Genomic DNA, 8,620 nt, shown 5'->3' with positions numbered 1-8,620 from the left:
CAAAGCATTTGTTCTTCACTTAAGCCCTTTGCATCAGGTCCTCTTTTTTTCTCCCTCCCTCCCCGCTCCCCCCTCGCTCATGAGCCCTTGATAATTTATAAATTATTATTTTGTCATATCTTGCCCTGTCCGACGTCTCCCTTCACCCCTTTTCTGTTGTCCGTCCCCCAGGGAGGAGGTCACCTGTAGATCCTAAAAGATAAAGAGACCTCCCAAGCACGGAAGCCGGGAATGATTCTCTAATGCACAGGAATGCACAACCATGTCTAAGCTTTGTCTTCCAGTTGTTCTGAGCACATCTTTGTATGGCAGAGACTGTCTCTTCTAATGCTCTAATGTCTTCATCTCTTTCCCACAAACAGTCTTTACATTGCCTGACGGGCTCCGTGTGGTCCTCCAGGACGTTGCTCTGAATGCTCACAGAATCACCAGCGTGCTCATTTGCCTTTCACCGAGATTCGTTCTCTGCATAAAACCCTGGGTACATCCTGTGGGGCCAGCTCGTGCACAGCCACCGACTTTTCTTTTTGTCCCGAAGCTCTGAGGATTGGTTGGGCTTTTTCTTGCTTAAGAAGTTCTGTTTGAATACTCTGCTGTCTGTCATCCTCAATCAAAAGCGTTCATTTGATTCATCTGTACCTTCGCTGCTGTTTCCTGCTTTGATTCAGAAACCTTGGCAAGTTTGGCTTTTTGCTCCTTCACCATAAGGTCAGATGTCATTAAAGAGGAAGATCCACTTCCTTGTTCTAGTTCAGTGGTTCCCAACTTTCCTAATGCCTTGGCCCTTTAAGACAGTTCCTCATGTTGTGGTGACCTCCCCAACCATAAAATTATTTTTGTTGCTACTTCATATCTATAATTTGCCACTGTTATGAATTGGGCGACCCTGTGAAAGGGTCATATGACCCCAAAGGGGTTGCGACCCACGGGTTGAGAATCACTGCTCTAATTGATCAACAGAGCTACTTTTTTCTGCTTGAATTATTTCAGCCCTCCATTGTTTGCTTTTGTTGTTAGAGTTCACTAAAGATGACCTCACATATAATTCTTTAATGTGAAGTTGTTTAATCTCACCATTATCACTTACAAAGGGGTGTTTTTTCTATGGTGCTTAATGGCTTGAGTAGTTTGGGGATAAGATGGATGTTCGATCTCCCAGGCCACCACTTGTCTGTTGTGCTAAGGATGGCTTGTGTTTTGGCGTGACGCTGGAAGCTGTGTCACTGGTATTTCAAACACCAGCAGGGTCACCCACAGTGAACAGGTCTCAGTGGAGCTTCCAGACTAAGGACAGACAATGAAAAAAAACCTGGCTGTTCACTTCACAGGAAGTCACCCCTGCAAACCTTATGCGTAGCTTCAAAATATTGTCAGATACTGAAGGCTTAAAGAATGGAAGTAGAACAATGTTGGAGATGGTTCCAGAGGATAGGGCCTTCGGGTCAGAGGGCACTGGAAATGTGACTGAGGTGGCGCTACTTTCTTGAAGTGCCGTTGACCTTCGTGACATGAATGGGGTAAAGCCTGTAGAATTGCAATTTGTTGATGGAGCACACTCAAGGTAAGAAGAAACAACTGCAAAAGTGTGCCAACAATCAGAACTTGGGATTTAGGAAAGTCCAAAGTGATTTAAAGTGAAATGGAACAAATAAAGATCAATATCCTAGGCAACGGTGAGCTGAAATGCACCGGTATTGGCCATTTTGAATCAGAAAATCATGTGATTTACTATGCCGGGAATAACACAACCAAGAGGAATAGCATTATAGTCCTTGTCACAAAGATATTTCAAAATCAATCACGAAGTACAATACTGACCGAGAAAGGATTATATCCATTTGCCTTCAAGGAAATCCAATCAATACGACTCTTATTCAATTGATGCACCAGCCACAAAATTTATTAATGAAGAAATTGAGGAATTCTACCATCTTCTTCTGTTATAGATAGATCAAACATGTTGCAGTGATAGTTATTGGTGACTGGAGTGCAAAAGTTGGAAACAAAGAGGAAGGAGCAGTAGTTGGAAAATGTGGTCTTGGTGATAGAAGCAAAGATGGAGATTGCAGGATCAAATTTGCAAGATTCACAGTAAATACCTTTTTTTAATATAAATACCTTTTTTTTTAACCAACACAAAAGGCAACTATGCACATGAACTTCTCTAGATGGGATATATAGAAATTGACCACATCTGTGGGAAGAGATGATAGAGAAGCTCAATATTAGCAGATCAAACCAGGCCAGGGACAGATTGTGGAACAGACCATCAATTGCTCATATGCTAGTTAAGGTTAAAGCTGAAGAAAATATAAGCAAGTCCACCAGAGCCCAAATACAACCTTGAATCTGTCCCACCTGAATTTCAAGAACATCTCAAGAACAGATGTGACACATGGAACACTAATGACCAAACACCTGATGAGCTTTGGGAGGACATCAAAATCATCATTCATGAGGAAAGCAAAAAGTCATGGAAAAGAAATGAAAGAAAGAGGTCAAAGTGGATGTTAAAAAGAAGACACTTTGAAATTTGCTCTTAATCATAGAGTAGCTAAAGCCAACTGAAAAAAATGATGGAGTCAAAGAGCTGAATAGAAAATTTCAAAGGGTAGCTCGAGGAAACAGTCAAGCATTATAATGAAATGTGTAAAGGCCTCAAATTAGAAAACCTAAAAGCAAGAACACATTTAGCACATCTTAAACTGAGAGAAATCAAGAAAAATGTCAAGTCTTGATTACAATCTTGAAGGATTCTATGGGCAAAACACTCAATTATACAGGAAGCATCCAGAGAACATGGAAAGAATACACAGTCACTGTACCAAAAACAACTCGTTGATATTCAGTCAACTCAGGAGGTGGCATATGAGCAAGAACCAGTGGTGCTGAAGGAAGAAGTTGGAGCTAGCTTGAAAGCATTGGCTAAAAACAAGGCTCCAGGAATTGGTGGAAGACCAATTGAAATGTTTCAACAAGCTGATGAAGCACTGGGAGCACTCACTCATCTCTGCCAGGAAATTTGGAAAACAGCTAATGTCAGGTGGATCTTGGCTCAAAGTAGAGAATACCAGAAAGCTGTTTACTTGTGTTTTATTAACTATGCTGAGGCATTTGACTGTGTGGATCATAACAAACAATGGATAGCCTTGAGAAGAATGGGAATTGCAGAACACTTGATTGTGCTCATGCAGAACTTGTACATGGATCATGAGGCAGTTGTGCAAGCAGAACAAGGGAACGCTGCATGGTGTAAAATCAGAAAAGGTGTGCAATAGAGTTGTATTATCTCACCATACTTGTTCAATTTATATGCTGAGCCAAATCATCAGCAAAGCTTGATTATATGAAGAAGAATGTGGCAGTAAGATAGGAAGAAGGCTTATTAACAACTTGAGACATGCAGCTGACACAACCCTGCTTACTGAAAGCAGGGAGGATTTGAAGCACTTGCTGATGAGAGTCAAGGATTACAGTTTTCAGTGTGGATTACCAGTCAATGTAATGAAGACTAAATGCCTCACAACTGGACCAATAGGTAACATCATGATAAATGGAGCAAAGGTTGAAGTTGTCAAAGATGTGGTCTTGCTTGGATCCACAATCAATGCTCTTAGAAGCAGCAGTTAAGAGATCAAAAGACAAGTTGCATTATGTAAATGTTCTGCATGAGACCTTTTGGGGTGTTGAAAAGGGCAAGGATGTTACTTTGCGGACTAAGGTGTGTCTGCCCCAAACCATGATATTTTCAATTGCTTCATCTGCATGTAGAAGTTGGACATTGAACAGGGAAGACTGAAGAAAAAGCAATGTGTTGGGATTGTGGTGCTAATGGAGACGAGACTATTGAGAGTACCATGGACTGCTAAAAGAACAAACTAATCTGTCTTAGAAGAAGTACAGACAGAGTGTTCCTTAAGGCAATGGTGGCAAGACCTTATCTTACATTCCTTGGTCATTTGTCAGGAGACAGCAGTCCCAGGAGAAGGACATCATGTCCACTCCCCCACCCCCCCCCCACTATCATAATCCGAATTCTACCTTGCAAGTCTGGATAGAGCAGAGGATGTACACTGGTGCAAATAGGAGCCGGAGGCACAGGGAATCCAGGGCGGATGATACCTTCAGGACCAGGATTGTGAGGGGCGATACTGGGAGGGTAGAGGGAGAGTGGGTTGGAAAGGGGGAACTGATTACAAGGATCTACAGGTGACCTCCTCCCTGGGGGATGGACAACAGAAAAGCGGTGAAGGGAGACGTCGGACAGGGCAAGATATGACCAAATAATAATTTATAAATTATCAAGGGCTCATGAGGGAGAGGGGAGCAGGGAGGGAGGGGGGAAAAAAGAGGAGCTGATGCAGAGGGCTTAAGTGGAGAGCAAATGCTTTGAAAACGATGAGGGCAATGAATGTACAGATGTGCTTTACAGAATTGATGTATGTATATGTATGGATTGTGATAAGAGTTGTATGAACCCCTAATAAAACGTTTAAAAAAACCAAAGAAGGACATCAAGTTTGGTAAAGTAGAGGGTACGGGAAAAAGGAAGGCCTTCAATGACCGCAGCATGATGGACGGTCACAGAGGCTGCAGCAAGGGGCTCAAGCATAAGAACATTTGTGAGGATGGCTCAGGACAGAGAGTCCCTGAGGGTCGCATTGGACTCGATCGCACCTAACAACAACATCATACCTTCAATACATTTTCTATTCATCTCTTTTATGTTTCAGCATTATGTTCCGAAGTCATGGTGGGTCTCTTCTTGGTCTGATGTATTACTCAGAAACATTATCTACTCAAGACTTAGATGTTTCTGTGAGAAGCTGCAAATTTGATCATCTATTTTCTGATGTGTCATCTTATTCCAAAAACCATTTTCATGATTCATTTTTCTGACTCAGAAGATGGACACCCAGAATTGATGGATGTCAAAACAGTATCTGTGGGCGTGCAAGCAAACTGATCCAAGAGATGAATACTTGAGGACACTACCAGCATGCTCTCAATGGCCTCTTCGTCATTGGTGTTTAGGGAGCAATACAAAGAAACTGAATTATCCACCTTCCAAGCACTGAAGGTGGGACACATTTCCAAATTTACTGCTTCTCCAAATAATCAAAACTCTAAACTCACTGCCACTAAGTTGTCTTTGACCCCTAGTGACCCTGTGGGACAGGTTGGACTGCCCCTGTGGGTTTCTGAGACTGCAACTCTTCCTCAGAGCAGAAAGCTTCACCTTTCTCCCTCAGATAAATCTATGGTTTCAAACTGCCGACCTCATAGTTAGCAGCTCAACACGTAACCATTCTGCTCTGTCAGGGCTCCCGATTCACCTAATGTGTTTTTTGCAGTCCAGGATTCCAAGCAGGAGAATGATGGTTCTGTACCCTGACATATGACAGACAGGATTACCATCTGTGGTAGTCACCTAATCTGGTGTCAAGTTAAGGATTAAGAGTGTAGGAGTGGAGTCTAAACTGTCAATCTGGAGATAGCCAGTGAGACTTCTGTGTGGGCATGGCCTTCTCCTGAGAATTCTGGGAATTCTGATACTTCCTCCTTGGAGGCAAAAGACCTCTCTCTCTCTCTTTCTCGTACACCCTGGGAGACAGAGCAGCTGATAAGACACATGGACCCACCCTGAAGCAGAGACCCCCTGCCAGTGCTGAGATGTTTCCAGTGACACTGGATCCAAAAACTTTCTACCCACTGGCCTGTGATCTTCTACATTCAGCGTCGTTGCATGTATTTCATAAGTCTGAAGAGGATTTTATAGATTGGTATTGGACATATGGACTAGTATCAGACTTATGGATTTGGAATGGATGGGTTGGAATGTTTTCTCAATCTTCAATTCCTCTTGTATATAAACCTCTCCCTTATATACATATGTGTGTTTATGAATTTGTTTCTCTAGTCTACCCAGATTAACACATTCTGGTACCTTGGGAGTGGGGTACTGGAGAAGCAAATCATAAAAATGGAGAGTAGATGTTTGCTTGATTGTCTCATAGTAGTGTTTCTTCTTTGGCTAGCCAGAAGTCAGAGATATCCATGTAGTTTATTGGGTTATTTTCTCAAAAGAATATGGGAAGTTAAACTTTTGATTATTTAGTTTGGTTAATGTTTTTGGTTATTCCTGTGTGAAATGGCAAAAATGAATGTGATTAATATATACTTTGAGCTCAGGGATCGAAATCGCTATTTGAATTTCCCAGAAACCATGCTGCTTAAGGAAAAGGGCTCACAGAAGGTCAAACTAACTGACCAAAAGCATGGATCTGTTTTGATGCCCATATTTTTGTATAAATAGAATAGATAAGGATTTAGATAAACTAAATAGGAGTTGAACTTGACTGTTTTAAGCATTGAGTTTAGTATCTGATTCTACTTTGTTTATACTGATTTCTTCTGCTTACTGATATAATGGTTGGAAAATTATTTGGGGAAGTAAGAAAATAGAGCTTGTAAACCCACTTACCTCTAGCCATTAATTTTATCTTTAGATATATTTAGGAAACAGGTGGCTCTGAAAAGATAAGCCCTACCCAGTGCTTTGGAGTACTCGGGACATTTTCATTCCAAGAGACTTGACTGGGGACAAGATTGAAGATTAAAAAAAAAAGGAACTCTTTGATTTCAAGTTTGAACTCTAGTGGTCTTTTGTCAGAAGCTGGAAAAAGTCTGGAACCATGAAGAAAACTCTTCTCTGGGACTGAACGTTAAAGGGATCCTGTGGGCAGGCTGAGATGCTTGCTAGGTGACCACCTGGATCCCCTTGTTGAGTGGAAATGGGAGAAATGCAGCAATAAAGAGATGGGTTGAGTCTGGCTACTGACACCCATGGACCTGGTTCATAGGAACTAGAGGAAAAGACGAGAGCAGGTTGACTGGTCTGAAGTTCATGACCTAGCACAAGGGGGGCTAGGATTGTTGAGAATTTGTGTGGGGCCATGGTCTCAAAGCAAGGCAACCAGTGGACACCCTGGTGAGGTTAAGAGAGGCAGCCCACATTGAGTTGACCAGAACCCACGTCTGTGAACTGGTGCACATGGCTGTCGACTTTATGGATGGCCTGTACTGATTTGACTTCGCTTATGAAAGCAGATTTCACAAAGTTCCAACTGGAATGGAGATTCTTCATATCAAAGAATATGATTGTTTCCTCAGAGCACTGGGGTGATGTAAGTGGGCAATATAGAAATTGGATACCCAGAATGGGGGAATAAAGGCATGAAGTGGTTGGCTTACAAACTTTCATAGGTGGGGAATATATATTCATAGGATCATAGGATTAAGGTGTAGGTGTTACTTAACTGCAGTTATTAGGCATAGGAGATTTTTTTTGTTCACTTAGCGAATGTTATGTTTAAATGAATGTGGTGCATATTGAATTGTATGCTTTTTAGTTTTATCCTATCGGGTGCAGACTAACACACCATCTCCATTTTACCGCCCCAAGACAAGATTAGCCAGAAAGTTCAGTCCTGTCTTCCACTGCTGTAAGTGATGGAGGCTATGCATACAATGACTCTATGGATCGATAAGGGCAAGTTCATGCTTACCTCCATGAAGAGGGATCATGCTCCGAAGATCAGACATCTGATTGTAGGAGAAATTCCGTCTAGTGAGATGGATTAGTTCCTCAATTCCTTCTATTCTTGTGATCAAACAGCAGGGCAAATTCAAAGTACATAGATTTATCAGTGCGCCGAGCTCTTTGATTTGGTGACTTGATCAGACAACAGAGCTGAATGTTGTAAATTCCACATAAAATCCACAGCTTCTATGTCGGGGATATTATTGCCGTCAAGATGGATATGCTCTGCAGGTCTCTGTCTAGGAGGTACAGACCCCCGCAGTGACTGTCGCTGTCCTCATGTTCGACTTCCACCACCACCCCTGTGCCCATGGCACTGCTGGGGACCAGGCTGCCACATCTTTTTCCTGCAGAGCAGCTAGTGGGTGTGAAGGGCCTACCTGGCAGCCCAACACCTAGCCACACAGCGCTGCCAAGGATTCTTATGTCACACTTGAAAATAACAAACCCAAGCCCCCTGCCATCAAGTTGATGCTGACTTACGCTGAGCCTGACTTAGAGGGTTTCTGAGACTACAAATCTTTGCAGGTGCAGACAGCCTCATCTTTATCCAGAGAAGCAGCTGGTAGGTTTGAACCACAGACCTAACCCTTAGCAGCCCAACACTTACCCAACAGAGCTACCAGGCTCTCTTCACCCAAACCCAACCCACTGCTGTGGAGCTGGTTCTGAGCGGTAGTGTGCTACAGGGCAGGGTAGAAGTGCCCTGCGGGTTTCCGAGACTGTAACTCTTTGCGGGAGTAGAAAGCCGCCTCTTTCTCCCACGGAGCAGCTGGTGGCTTCAAATTTCTCACAGTGAGGTTAGGCGCTCCTGCCAGGGCTCTTTTAGAACCTTTTAAATACCTACTGTGTCACTGTCTAGTTCCTCCAAGTATGTGATGGCTAAAAGCAAGAGAGCCTGGAGCCAGGCTGCCTGTCTTCAAATCCTGAGTCGTTTTCTGTCTGTCTCACATTAAAGCCTAAACCAGACCTGTCAAGGCCATTTGGACTGGTAGCGACCCTGCAGGACAGAGAATA

At 42.9% G+C, this 8,620-nt stretch overlaps 1 pseudogene; it reads right to left on the bottom strand.

Moving 5' to 3' along the window:
- Positions 1 to 4,748: 4,748 nt before the first annotated feature.
- Positions 4,749 to 7,915, bottom strand: LOC142453139 (leucine-rich repeat and coiled-coil domain-containing protein 1 pseudogene; annotated as a pseudogene).
- Between the last annotated feature and the right edge of the window lie 705 nt (positions 7,916 to 8,620).

This window comes from Tenrec ecaudatus, chromosome 7 (assembly GCF_050624435.1).
Source record: "Tenrec ecaudatus isolate mTenEca1 chromosome 7, mTenEca1.hap1, whole genome shotgun sequence".
NCBI lineage: Eukaryota > Metazoa > Chordata > Mammalia > Afrosoricida > Tenrecidae > Tenrec > Tenrec ecaudatus.
Note: the sequence above shows the minus strand (reverse complement) of the source record. Positions and strands in the feature narration are given on the sequence as shown.